Below are 15,148 nucleotides of genomic sequence, written 5' to 3' on the forward strand. Positions count from 1 at the left end.
AAAAATCTTTGTGGCCTTTGTTTAGATTTGTATTTGAGTACCCCTGGTCTACACAGTACTAATGTTTGTGTTCCATATTTATGTTCTTGGCTGTTGCAGTATTTAACCTTCATCCTCATCACCACAGGCAAATGTATTCCTTTTAAATACAGTGAGGCATCTTAGTCTCCACTTTTGCACTTGTATTTTTGTTAATTTTGTGAAAATGTAACAAATAATAAAACATGAAAGGCTTTTTGTGTTGACAGTAACTGAAATGAAACATTCCAACCTGCTGGAGAGGATTCTGTGCCAGCTATACTCAAATGTGAGTTACTCAGTATGCCTGCTTATACAAACCTGTGTTTGTTACACCCATAGAATGAGCAGTTCCTTGTACTAGTGTAAACATTGTACGTGTTTTATTTTTTTGTAACATTTTTTTTTTTTTTACAAAAATTCAACAATGCAACTGAGGTGTGAGATTGGCACAGACACAAAGATGGCAGCAGAGTGACACCGACTGTTCTCTCCGAGCGTCCATAAAATGGATTAAATACCCTAACGCCAGAGTTTTTTTTTTTTTCTCGCTCTCTCTCTCTTCGATGCATCGCTGTGAGTAAATGAGCAATACCTGAGATTTAATAAGAGGGAAGTGCAAACATTGCACAATTGATGCGCACTAGGAGAGCCGCCACACGTGAACGCCAAACAATGAGCCAACTTTCCAACGCTGCTCTTGACTGCAAAGACTCTGAATCACTTGCAAAATTCATTGAAACTGCGCTGTCCAAGCACTTTCAAGAAGCGGATGATGTTGCTAAAGAACGATTTAGTCGGCTAGAAAAAAAAGTCAACACAATGCAATCTACTCTGAATCGCCAAGCTGAGCAGCTAAAATCACTGCATACCGCTGTGGGGAAGATTGAAACCCGTGTGCAGAAGCTCGAGACAGATTGTGCGCAAAATCAGACTAAGCTGACCAAATACGAAGACAAACTTGTCCAGATTGAAGATCGAGCACGTAGAGATAATATACTCTCGATAAATCTCAAGGAGGGAATCGAAACATCTAATGCCAGGCAATATTTGTTTGCCAATCTCTCAAAATGGTTTCCTGCGCTGGCTGAGCAACCTCCAGAAATAATGCGTGCGCACAGGGTTGGTGCGCCGAGAGATGCTTTTTCAAAACCTCGACCACTAATCTTAAAGTGTTTGAGATTCACTGACCGGGACAGAATCCTCAACGAGTCAAGAAGGCAGCCAGTCATGGTAGCTGGTCATCAGATAAAATTTGCGCCAGGCTACAGCGAGACTACATCTAAAAGACGCAAGACCTGCTACCCGGTCCTAAACAGGGCGCGTCAGGCCGGCATCCAGGCTTTTCTGCTTTACCCAGCGAGGATCTCTCTAAACCGGGGCGGTGAGCGATACATGTTCGAGGATGTTGCTCAAGCCTCAGCATTTCTGGATTCCGAGGCCGCAAAAGGATCAACTGGTGTGGAGTAAACCTGGATAAAAGAGACCAATGATCTGCGCCTTGACGCAGCGGTAACACTGTTGCTGGAGTTATCGCTTAAACTACTGATCTGACCTAATTTTGTCACACAAAGTGTAGACAACGATAAGGCGGAATAACTATAAACAATACTCTACGGTCAGAATTTTGTTTTGTTTGTTTATTTTATTATTATTATTATTTTCTCCCGTTTATTTACATATCTGGGAAGCATTAGGTGACAGTGACTTTTATTATGGACCGCTGAGGAGAACATATTATGGACGATATCCCTATGAACACGTTTGTGTTTGTTCCTTGCTTGTTTGTTTTTTTTCTGCTTTTTTCTTTAATGTGTATTTGTTTGCTGTTCTTTTTGTCTTATGTGCGGCACCTTCTATGTGTGTGTGGGAGTGGGTGGGAGGGAGGACGGGAGGGGAAAAGAGAGGAGGGAGGGATAGGCGGGAAAATGGAAAATAAGAAGGCTGTTTGTTGTATCGGTATGCACTTGGCAATGACAAGAAGAAATATATACTTTCTTGTTTTACACTTGATCTTCGGATTAGTCTAATGAATAGCACGAAATTAAGAAATAATCCTGGAATGTGAACGGAACAAACAATCAGGTTAAACGTGGTAAAATATTAAAGCATTTAAAAAGATTCTCCCCAGATATCGTTTTTCTCCAAGAAACACATGTAAGAATAGAGAAACTTGGTCATCTAAAAAGAGAATGGGTAGGTGAGGTACTTGGTGCTGGACAATCTTCAAAGAGAGCTGGTGTTGCTGTTTTATTTAATAAGAGATTAAATCTCATAGTCAACAATGTATTACGTGACCCTCTCGGGAGATATATTATCATTAATGTTTCTGTGGATTCAAAGAACTTTACTCTAGTAAATGTATATGCACCTAATGGAGACTGTCCAGGTTTCTTCAGCACAATCGAGAGTAAATTAGTAGATTTTTATGACTCAACAATTATAGTGTGGGGAGATCCAAATTTAACATTAAATCCACAAGTTGACAAGAGCGGGAAGATAAACCAACCAAAAAAATCTGTATTTACGTTATCCAAGTTAATGCATGATGTTGGGCTTGTTGATATCTGTAGAATACTACACAGAGATGTAAGAGACTACTTTTTACTCCCACAGGCATCAAACCCTCTCAAGAATTGATCTGTTCCTAATTTCTCAAGACATTGTTAAAAATGTGACACAAAGCTTAATACATCCAAAAGTGATATCTGATCATAGTCCTATTCAGATTGACCTTGAATTCAAATCAGCACCAGTGTGTTTTAAACAGTGGAAGGTCAATGAGTCTCTGTTCAGAGAACCAGAAATTAGGAGACAAATAAGTGAATACATTCTTACATTTATGGATATTAACAAAAACTCCATAAATGATTTGCCAATGATATGGGAAGCATTAAAATGTTGCCTCAGAGGAGAGTTAATTAAGATCGGTAGTTTCAAGAAGAAGATACAGCAGCAAGAGGAAAGCAAATTGTTAACACAAATTAAGCTGTTACAAAGTTCACTGTCAAACAAATATAAGAATGAAATATGGACGGAACTGTGTAAACTTAAAATGAAATATGATGACATTATAGGAAAAAAAAATTGAATATAAACTAAAGAGAGCAAAATGAAATGATTATGAAAGTGGGGAAAAGGCAGGAAAGCTGTTAGCCTCAAGACTGAAAAAACAAATGACAAAAAATAAAATTTCTAGTATCAGATTACTAAATGATTCGATATCCTCTGATCCAGATCAAATAAATAAAACTTTTACTGAATTTTACGAAAACCTTTATGAGTCTGAATGTGATGACAACCCTGAGTCACTAGAAAAGTTTTTTAATAATGTAAAGCTTCCCCCCTTAACAGAAGAGGAAAAACACACATTAGAACAACCAATAACTCTATCTGAAATAAATCAGGCCGTAAATTCTTTTGCTAAAAATAAATCTCCGGGGCCCGATGGTTATAATGCAGAGTTCTATCAGGAGTTCAGTGGGGATCTGTCACCCCTTCTTTTGCAGATGTATCAAGCATCATATGAAAACGTAAGTTTCTCACCGTTATTTAATCAATCACATATTACATTAATCCATAAAAAAGGTAAAGATCCTCTCTTGTGCGAGAACTATCGTCCAATATCTTTAGCCAACCTGGACAATAAAGTCCTGGCAAAAGTTCTTGAAGCAAGATTATTTAAGGTAATTGGAAAGCTGATACATAGTGACCTAACTGGTTTCATGAAAAAAAATTACTCATCTGATAATACAAGGAAATTATTTAATATTAACATTCAAAAAAACGTCCTGTCACACAGTGGTGAGGTTTTGTCTCGTCTGGGTTTTTGTCTTGTGAATTTCCTGTTTTATTTTGAAAATCTAATTCCCCTCTCGTTTCAGGTCACTTGCCCTTCCTCATGTGTCCCTGGTCTGACGTCATCCCTGATTGATTGTTTCCACCTGTTCCCCTCTCCCTCATGTGTTAAATAGTCTGCGTCTTCCTTTGTCTTGTGCCAGAGTGTTTGTGTTCGTCCTGCATCTCCAGCCCTTGCCCCAAGCCACGACTACGCCAAGATACTGTGTTTGTATTTCTGTTTTCTTGATCCTCTTAAGTGAGTGACTTTTTGTTTGTGATTTTCTCAATAAAGTGAAGTTTAAGTTTATAACCCTTTTGTTTGCCTCCGGTGGAGTGCCTTCTTTTGTTTCTTAACTTTCATAGATATTGATAGAGTAGTTTTGTTTATAGCCTTGTCTTCCTCCTCTTTGGAGCGAATTTTTGTTGTAAGTTCTTTATTGCCTTAGTCCCAGAGTAGTTTAGTTTTCCTTGCTATTTTATTTTCCCTCCGCAGTGAGCGAATTTTTGTTATATTTTCCTTTTTCTTTGGAGGTCTTTTGCCTCAGTCTGTTTTCTGTTTTGTTTCATGTTACTTGATCAGCAGTTTAGAGATTGTGGTTTATAGCCTATTTCTTTCAGTCACGTTGCTTAAAAGAGTTCAAGTAAAGGAAATATATTTCGCAATAAAATTTGATTGAATTGCTTTAATTCTGAGTCCTATCTTCAGCCCAGGCCTGACACTTCCTCTGTCAGCTGCACTGTGTACTATTGACGCTGAAAAAGCGTTTGACCGCATTGAATTTTTATTTAATTTGGTTATTGAGCCACTAGCTGAGAAAATAAGATCTGAAAATAATATCAAAGGCATATATATTGGAAGTCAAACATATAACATATCACTGTACTGTGATGACATAATTTTGTATTTAACAGATGTAGAATCCTCTCTTCTTCATCTCACACAGATCATTACTCAGTACGGCTCTGTCAGGATATAAAGTAAATTGGGAGAAATGTGAATTGATGCCCTTAAATAAAACCTGTACTATCACATGTGTACGGAATACCAAAATAAAATGGAAACAAGCAGAATTAACATATCTGGGACTAACAATTACATCAAGTATCTATCAAACAAGAGATATTAATCTCACTCAAACCTATACTAAAATAAGAGCAAATATTGAGCGCTGGTCAAGCCTTCCTATATCTCTGTGGGGTCGAGTAAATGTTGTAAAAATGAAAATCCTCCCTACCGTCAACTACATCTTGAGAATGCTACCTACTATCATACAAAAAGCCTGGTTTGATGACTTGCATAAAGCAATCTCAGCATTTATTTGGCATGGTAAAAAGGCACGATGCTCATACTTGAGGATGTCTAATCCATACAAAAAAGGTGGTCTGCAGCTCCCTAACTTTTTTTATTATTATTTATCATTTGGTTGTCAGCAAGTTAATGTTTTTTGATCCTGGTGTGTTTAAAGACTGGAAAACCATTGAGGAGAATATGTTACAAAGCTTAAATATTGACTCAGGATGTCTTTATTACATGAAAACACTTCCTAAGGTACTGATTGGAACTCCTATTGAAGTGTCATTCAACATTTTAAAGTCATGTGCAAAGGTCTTAAGAATTGACACAGATACTTCAATAAATCAGCCAATATGGCAGAACCCAGATATAACAGTAAACAAAAAGGTTATTAATTGGAAAAAGTGGAAGGACAATGGAGTAACTAGGCTTTGTCACATATTCTCTAATAATAATAATTGCAATTGTCTTGAAAACTTTAATGAGTTAATCACTGATTATAATATTCCAAAGAGTGAGTACTTGAACTTTATTACCTTACGACACTCTATTGAAAAATGTGTGTCAATAGAAAAGCTGAGAATTTGTGTACACACATTTGAAAATATTCTTTACAGTCATAACCTGCCTAATAAAAATGCAGTTAAATTATGGTATTCAACTCTGAATGATAGCATTGGTGATCAATTTGATGTTTGTGCAAAAAAATGGGCCAGAGATCTGCATAAACGAGAGGAAGAGCTGTCCTGGAACGGTATATAGAAAAATGCAAGGCAACCTTTTTGATGTATAAAAAATAAACTATTTTTGGAAGGGACTGGAAGTGTGCTATTTGTTTTGTCTGCTTGTGTTTTGTTTTCTTTCTTTTTTTTTAAATAGTATTTTTATTATTATTATCATTATTATTATTATTATTATTATTATCATTACTATATATATTTTTTTTCTTTCTTTCTTAATAGTATTATTATTAGTTGGAATATGTTTGTAAAAAAAAAAAAACAACAAAAAAAAAAAAAACAATGCAACTGAGGAATGATGATTATATGGGCACATATAATATACATAGTACTAATGATTTCAGTCTTTACAATTTTAACAATCTGCTAGAATGAATTTGGACAGAAACAAATACACAAAATAAACAACCAAAAGGGTTTGAACTGAACATTGAGAAGGGGGGAAAAACTGCCTCCTATGATTTGGAGCAGGTGGCTGGGAATTACCTTTGATTTTAGCCATGCTCCTGGGATGGCAGTGTTGACCACTTTGGTTATGATTGAAACATCTCAACAATTGTCCCGCCCATTATTGCCCTGTGGTCCAATTACAATTGAGAAGCCTAGTACCCGAATGTTGGGGTGCTGGGTCAACTTTTCTGTTTACTAATAAACTTTTTTTGCAATTTATTTTCTATTTAACTGTATGTATATCTATAATAATCTCATTTCATCTAATATAATTCATATGTGCTATGTGCTTGGTTCATTTTAAATATTGAAAAAGAAGTCAACAAGATGGAAAAATGATGTTCCATGGGGACAAATAAAAGCAACACTTGAGATACTGACTGTGTGGAAGGAATTGTATTTATTCAGGTTGCAAAACAGCAGACAAACTTTGGCTAATGTAAAGATAGTGTGGTAGACCTCACCGTCAGCTGAACATAGACACCATCACCAAAGACCCCCTGCATTGACCTCAACGCCTGTCCACTCCTACTTCAGTGATCTACTGAATATTGCTGCAGCTGGCTAAACAGGACGGGCTTGTCCAACCTTATCCGATTTAGGATTGGTCAATTAGTGGACAGCTTACAGTGACATTTTGTAGAATTGATGCACAACCAATTTTATTATTTGGAGTAAAATTTTTTATGTGAACATGAAAATGAATGTAGATTTTTTAACGTTATATAAGTTGTAGCAAGTTAAGTCTTTCTAAAATCCCTCCAAAAACCTCCATTCGATCTTTGTGTCTGAGAATTCAGATCAATAGGTGAGCTTCATGGGGTTGCCAGATCAGATAGGTGTCCTGTGTAGGGTGGCCAGAGTCAGGGATTTGATGTCCCTTTCGTGAGGCTAAATTGCTGAGCTGTACATTTGCCTCTTCAAAACCCTGCCAGGCAGCGACCAGTGGACTTCTCAGATTTCACACACAAGTACACTGCTCCATCACATCCTCTCCCCTTGCTATACCTCTTGTGTGAGTGTGCGTGTGTGATTGTAACAAACTCTCACTGTTTTGCCTCAAAGTCTCGCAGTGCAACCCGTCTCTATTACAACATTCTGACAGCTTGCAGTTTTACTTTACCCCACACACATTGTACTGCTATCTGTGTGAGGACTCACTTGCACAATGCATTCAAAATCCCCTTAGAACCAGTTTTGGTTCACCTAACTCTCCTGTATGTATTCATTTTTTTTTCTCCTTATTCCAGAAGACAGCATCATGTTCTGTACATAATTTAATTTGCGAGAACCATAAGTTTCAGTCTGGCTGATTAAAGTTAAAGGTTTACATTTGCGTTGTCTGAGAAGGGATACATTTTTTTAAAATGCAAGTAATTCTTTTCCTGTGAAATCAGTATGAACAGTGGATTCCTTGATGAATTTATTTTGCAGAGCCCCTGAATTCCCAAACAAGACATGTATGATACCATTCAAAAGCAGAGAAACTCAAACGCTGCCAGTGGTTGTCAACATCTTTACCCCATCCCCAACTGAAACCTAATTGTAAGCTCACCCTTACAACTATGTCTTATCCTCCACCAGTCCTTTGAAATGTCCTCACTTTCCGAAAATCAAAGAGGGGTTTCACAAAGATCGCTGTACACACACACACACACACACACACACACAGCTCTCAACCGTCTTGTAAGTCATCACAGTGAATCCAGGGGTAAACACCAGGGTAGTTACCCACTGCCTCCGCCTCCCATAAGCCCTGTTAAAAAAGCCCCAGGATGCCCACCGGAAGTGTGTAACCTTAAACCAATGACAGCAGGGTCCTCTCCAGGTGCCTATGTGTTGTGACCTGTGACGCTGTGACCCTGTGACCCCTCTCTCTACTGCATGCTGTCACATCCTTGCCGCACTAACAAGCTGGCTTGTCTGAATAACCTTTAGCTGTAGAGCCATCCAGCTTCTCAGAGACCTTTAGCTGACATGTTATCTTAAAGTTTCCACTGTACTTTTCTACTTTTTTCATCTCTCATTTTGTTCCTCTTTGTCACTGCAGCGCTCTTTCTACGGTAGACAATTTTTCTAACCTTTACTTAAGTCAGCAAGAACTTACGCTATTTTCACCAAACATTAAAATGCAGGGCATGACATGTGACATAGTGAAATAAATTATGTCAGTTCAAAACAAATCACTCCTGAGTCTTGGTCACAAATAAATGAGATCAATCAATCAAACTTAATAGACATTAAGATGGAGCACTTCATTCATTGCAGACTAGTGAAATATATCTCCTCATTTAACAGTTTGTGAATAAAGACATATGAGAAGAAGAAGGAGGGGTGAAGACAACAGGGACAGGAAAACAGAGTGAAGAAGAAAGGGTAAAACAGACGTTGGGATGAACAGAGAATAAAAACAAATCCCTCTACTCCATCCAACTACACCATTCCTCTTTTATAAATTGAGACATAGGTGAGAAAAGCTAATGAGAGTCAGAACAAACTGACCTGGTAAAAGACACTCTCAGACACACATGTGCCCATCAGACGAAGAATTACATTCAGATCTTACTTTCAGAGATGTGGAACAGTTTCTGTATGAACTTGGCCTCAGAGCAAGATGGGTCAACATTTACTTGAAGCCCACTTTGTCTTTCGGAAATTAGGTCCTCATTTGTTTTTCCATTCAGGTTGTGGTATAAAACATATTTTCTGCCTGGATCATGCAGGCAACATCCCCTTGAGTGATGGACGACTCAAAGACCAAGACGATGACAGTGGAGACTGTGGTTCACATCCTGAGTCTTATGTGTGTTTAGATTTCGGCATAGAAAGGTAAGACCAATAACATCATGTGTTTTGTGCATCAAAGTCGACTTTTTCTGTATAACAGAACACCAAGACCATCATCTTTTCCAGTCCATCCTCATACCTTAACAACATCCAATGGGTTGATGCCTATGATTCCCATACCATAACAGCAATAGACATAATGGACCATGGTCATAAGGTTGGTTGGTTGGGCAAGAAAACTACTTGATTAGGTTTAGGAAACATTATGGTTTGCCTTTAAATAACTACATTACTTATGTAACTTCAGTTACCAACATACCCATGGTACATACATACACTACATCAGTAAGTCAACATAACTCAAGTTTAGTTAAACATTGGACATAAACTGTAGTCTCCTGGTTGAGAGTCCTGAGCTTGTGCAATCCGACCATCCGTCCCCAACCAACTCTCTATGTGGGCTTTGTCACCTCTCCTGACTTCCTCCATTGCTTCTTCTTCTTCTTCTTCTGATTACCTTTCTTATCATTCTGCCACCCTCTGGATCAAGACTACAGGTGCCATCAATGGCCATGAGTCAAACAATGCACGATTCTTTTTTTAAAAATACTGAGCGTTAATCAACAGCCACTAGAGGTTGCCGTCAGAGAAACAATGGATTGTAATGAGGATCAGATATCTTTCCCAAACCTTAACCAAGTGCTGCTGCATGGGCCTAAACACAACAAAAAGTTAGGAAACCTAATTGAGCACATCCCATTTTGTGTATTGTCATGAATTGACATTTCTTCATTATGTCTGTTTCTATGACAGTCTGTGTTAACAATGGAATTGTAACTGCTTCCTAGTGTACTATTTTATCAAATTAGAAAATATCTGTGACTAATGTGTACAGTGTCAATGTAAGTCAGTGCAGAAATACCTCCTGCATATTTTTCTTCATCAAATGCTTCCGCTTTTGTCTGTTGCTACTTTCTCAGAAATACTAGCCTCATGTTTATTTGCTTATCCCTTTCATTTCTCTCTCAATCTTTCTGTACTGCATTAGCCTTCCTCTATTGTATCTTTCAACTGTTGTGCAACTCATTAGTTTTATTTCTGTCTTGAATAGACTCTACTGAACTGCTGGTTGAAACACATTTCAAAACAGTACATTAGTTTCAAACAACAAATGTACAGTGGTACATACACACTGTATGTGTGTGTGTGCGTGCGTGCAGAATTTGTGTACAGGTAAATGTCCTCATCGATAAGCTGCTGAAAGTGGTAAAAACTGTTTCAGTGCAGGATGTTAATGATATTAGGCACAAAAGAGTCTTTTGAAGTCGGTGGTTCAGATGGAAAAGATCAGAGCTTCCTCTCACAGTAACAACATCACCTTCATATCAGCAGCAGCCACAACAAAACACACAGCACATAGGTTTCCAGTAGGGGTGGGCGATACTGCAAATTTTGGCATCGATCCGATACCAAGTAAATACAGGGCCAGTATTGCCAATACCGATACCAATACTGATTTCTGATCAATGAATGATTTTGTACTTATGCCTTTAATTAGTTGACCATGATTATAATACCGATAAAACACAGGACAAAGATTTTAGCCAAATAAGAAAAATGACATTTAACATAACTAAATCTATAACCTATCTGCATGTAGCCTAAATAGGAATACTAATGTCCCTTCAACAGATACACAAAAAGGTTATTATATATATATATATATATCTCAAATATAAGTACATATTTTTGTGTTACAGTTACAGTGAAACTGAGTGAGTGGAGTGAGAGAGGTGAAGAGGAGCGCTGCGCTTAAGGACTGAGAGAGACGCTGCGCTCACACAAACTCTGTGAAGAAATATGTGATTTGCTGAATTTATAGAAGAGAAACTACAACAAAAATATCGATCTCATCACGCTAGTATCGATCCGATACCAATACTCACCTTGGTATTGACACTATCAATATGTGGATCGATCTGCCCACCCCTAGTTTCCAGTGCTGTGGAGGTGAAAGGCAAATGAAAACAATGCAAGCATGATTTTCCACTATCAAATGCTGCTGAATCCACAGCTTACCTAATTCTTCACTTTTCTTTTTCTTCAGTTATTTAATTCACATTTGTTTTACTAAATGTGTTTTGATAGTGTTGGTTTGAGCATATTTTACATCACCCATTAACACCATTGTTACATTGTATACCTGCCCTCCATATGTACAAGTCAAAATCTGCCCCGAGCACAGAGCAATCAGTGCTGCCAATTACTGCAAGTGAGGCAAGTGAGTGTCTTTATGTAATTGTACAATTGTCTTGACCTTATGAGGTTTCTTTGTTCTGTCCTGTTCCAGGTGTATAACAAAGAAAATGTAAATAAATTGTATTATCTCACCTTGAGAAATGGAATTCCATATTGAATTGGAATTGAACAAATATACTGTACATACAGTAGATAGGCTATGTGTACATGTACATGCATAAAGAGATGGACAGATTGAAAGAACAGACAGAAAGATGAATTGGGTGTAATGTCATCAGACTCTCAAGAGTAATGCAACTGCAGACCGTACCTGATCCCCCGCTGCCTGTAGTTGAGTTTTTAAATGGACACAACTAGGCAGACACAAATTCACAAATTAAACTGTGATTCCTTTCTCTCTCACTTTGTCTTTTCTTTCTTCTTCTTTTCATTTTATTTTATCTTCATTTCATTAACAGATAACAAACATGTGCATGTATGTTATAAGTGTTAGTATTGTGAAAACATCGTGGGTTAAACATGGTTAAATGGTATCAATTGTGTGTGATAACAAAGCTGTACCAAAACTATTCTATTACTTAATGACACAATATCCACATGAGTCACAGAAACAAATACTATGTTGCTACAAAACAATAAAGCCTTTACAAAAGAGACAGAACATAGAACACAAAGATAATAAAGACAAGTGGGACAAAAAAATAGAAAAGGGGCAAGGATGAAACAAGCAATGAGGAGCTTATTTTGCCCCATTCCTCAGTGTATTCCAACCAGTAGACAGGAAGTGTTTAACTATTAGGTGAGCCTTGGTAAAGATTTCTGCCCCCTTCCTCCAAGCCCTCGCTCCCAGGGGAGAGCAGAGAAGCTTGCACAAGCAGGTTTAGCACATGGTATTGACTTAAGGAGATTTTTTTTTCTTTAAGGTGTTGCCTTGAGAAAAAAAGGGCAAAAGAGAGACAAAGGGAGAATGGAGGAAAATAAAAAGAATGGGAATCCAATGCACAGGGAGGGAGGAGATGAATGTATTGGTGGGGGGTTTTAAGCTGTGATCCATGTTGTCTTTAAATGGATCGATAGAGAAGGACCTGGCAGATGAATGGTGGGATTCCAACATCGTGTCAGAGTCAAAAGCAATACACACACCATTTAGTCAGAAGTCACGCTTGACTTATATGGTTGCTCAAGGCAAACACTGTAGAATGGAAAAAAAAAAAATGTGAAGCCAACAGGATTTTTGGCTTCTTTTTTTTTTCTCCAGAAATTCAGTATCTTCAGTCATGATTACCTGCTGCAACAGAGTGGTATGGCTTTTACCTTATGAGTCTGTGTGTGTGTGTGTGTGTGTGCAGCGATCTTTGTGAAAACCCTCTTTGATTTTCGGAAAGTGAGGACATTTCAAAGGACTGGTGGAGGGTTAAGACATAGTTGTAAGGGTGAGCTTACAATTAGGTTTCAGTTGGTGATAGGGTAAAGATGTTGACAACGTCTGGCAGCTTTTGAGTGTCATGTCTTGTTTGGGAATTCAGGGGCTCTGCAAAAAAAAGTGTGTGTGTGTGTGTGTGTGTGTGTTTCATCATGACAAACTGTCTTCCTGGAGAAACCTTTTGTGGTGGGAAGTACCACAGAAGCAGGTTTGAGTCGGTCTGTGGACAAATTTTGCCTGAGCTCAAAGATGGGGGTCCAAGCAAGGGCACCAGAAGTAAAGGGGTAGCAATGTGGGAAGGGGCCTGTATGACATTAGGTGTAAGTGAAGATCATCTTGTGATGGGATCATACCAGCCGTGACACCAAATTGGTGTGTATGGTGCAATGGTACACATGACAAGTTTGGTCAAGCATGTTTAATGTTGTAATTGTTTTGTATCAAACAAGGGAATATATCTGCAAGACACCTGGTAGATGTCAGTACTGATCATATATCAGGTGTCTTTAAACTCGGTTAAAGTTGACCATGCAATGGTCAGGCATATAAATGTGTGTGTGTGTGTGTGTGTATATATATATATATATATATATATATATATATATATATATATATATATATATATATATATATATATTTTAGGGCTGTCAAAGTTAACATGTTAATAACGCGTTAACACAACATCCTCTCAACGCTGTTAATTTTCTTAACGCGCGATTAACGCTCAGTATTTTAAAAAAAAGAAACACGCATTGTTTGACTTATGGCCATTGATGGCACCTGTAGTCTTGATCCAGAGGGTGGCAGAATGATAAGAAAGGGAATCAGAAGAAGAAGAAGCAGGGTTGGCGTTCGGGAAAAACATGGTGGACTGAAAAGTGAAAGGAAACGGAGAAAGGACTTATGAACGGCAAATTCACTTTGAAAACACTGCCAGATGGTTCGTCGATAGGACAAAAGTTATCTGCACGTACTGTCGACATGAAATGAGTTACCACTGAAGTACATCGAGTCTCAAATATCATTTGCAAACCAAACACATGGCAGATGCAGAGAGCCCCCCCTCGCGCCACAAGCTGACATTACCATGTTTTGATCCCATTTAGGGTGAGGGGATATTTTTTGAGCCTTTTATTTTCCTGCATGATTTGAAGTGTTGAATGAACATTTTCATAAAGCAAGCATATTTGCCCTTTCTTATGTTGTTAAAAGTATTAAGAACATGAAAAAAATACAATAAGGTACATTCAGAACAGAAAGAAATGTGCCAAAAAAATTGCGATTAATTTGCGATTAATCGCGAGTTAACTATGGACAAAATGCGATTAAAAAAATTAATCGTTTGACAGCCCTAATATATATATATATATATATATGTATATGTAATGTAACAATGGTGTAATGGCCACTGTCTATATGTCAGCTTCTGGGTAGGAATAGTGCAAAGAGCTTTGCATAAGTAGCTGGGGAGTTCACCTTGCTGTCTAAGGTTTGTAAGGTTTATAGTGTACATTTGGCTGATGATGAAACAACAAGAGCAAAACATACGGCCATCTAATTTGAAACATAAAATCTTACTCTTGAAATTCAATTAGTAAGAAAAACACGACTACATATTCAGCTGGAATCCATTCTCAGATCACTAAAAAGGCAAAGAAAGATGTAAACTAAGTCCAGCGTTACTCTTGGGTTTCAGAGGAAAATCCACAGTTCAAAGAGAGGCTTTCAGCAGTACAGAAATGTAAATCTCAAAGTCCATCCCTCCACTGCTGCAACAATATTATCATGACAGGAATGGACACTTTGGCAAGCTTTTCCATGTCTTTTAAAACTGACTGTATATATAAAGAAATCTTACCAAAAGAACAAAAATGCAAAATAGTATGAGTTTCCCCATAGTTTTCCCATGTCAGTAATGAGCAATGAAACCTAATTTATGAACACACACACAAACAATTATAAAGTACTGACACACTGCTTCCCTAACGATTTGTGGTGTTTGTGTTGCAGCATGGAACTAAGTGTGTGTGTGTGTGTGTGTGTGTGTGTGTGTGTGGATCCCAGCTGGTGCCTGCATGTGTGCTTACATCCCTGTGTGTGTGTGTTGCCAGCAGGCGGGTGGCCTGGGCCACCCCGTAAAGGTGATGTGTGGCGGCTATTTGGAACCTGGACGTGGCAGGTTAGCTCACTCCAGCCCGCTAATATCTTATACAGCAGCTCTCTCCAGTCTTATCATATTTTATACGGCTGCAATAACAAACTGTCTAGAGCAAAAGGGACCGCCTGCCACTGCACATGCTGCCAGTAGTAAACCAGGCACAGGCACAAAACACACCC

At 38.1% G+C, this 15,148-nt stretch overlaps 1 protein-coding gene across 11 annotated transcripts in view; it reads right to left on the reverse strand.

Moving 5' to 3' along the window:
- Nucleotides 1–15,148, reverse strand: part of LOC115570877 (RNA binding protein fox-1 homolog 3-like) — a 1,044,539-nt gene that overhangs the window by 235,373 nt on the left and 794,018 nt on the right. The gene's annotated exons all lie outside the window — the stretch shown is intronic.

Source organism: Sparus aurata, chromosome 20 (assembly GCF_900880675.1).
Source record: "Sparus aurata chromosome 20, fSpaAur1.1, whole genome shotgun sequence".
Lineage (NCBI taxonomy): Eukaryota > Metazoa > Chordata > Actinopteri > Spariformes > Sparidae > Sparus > Sparus aurata.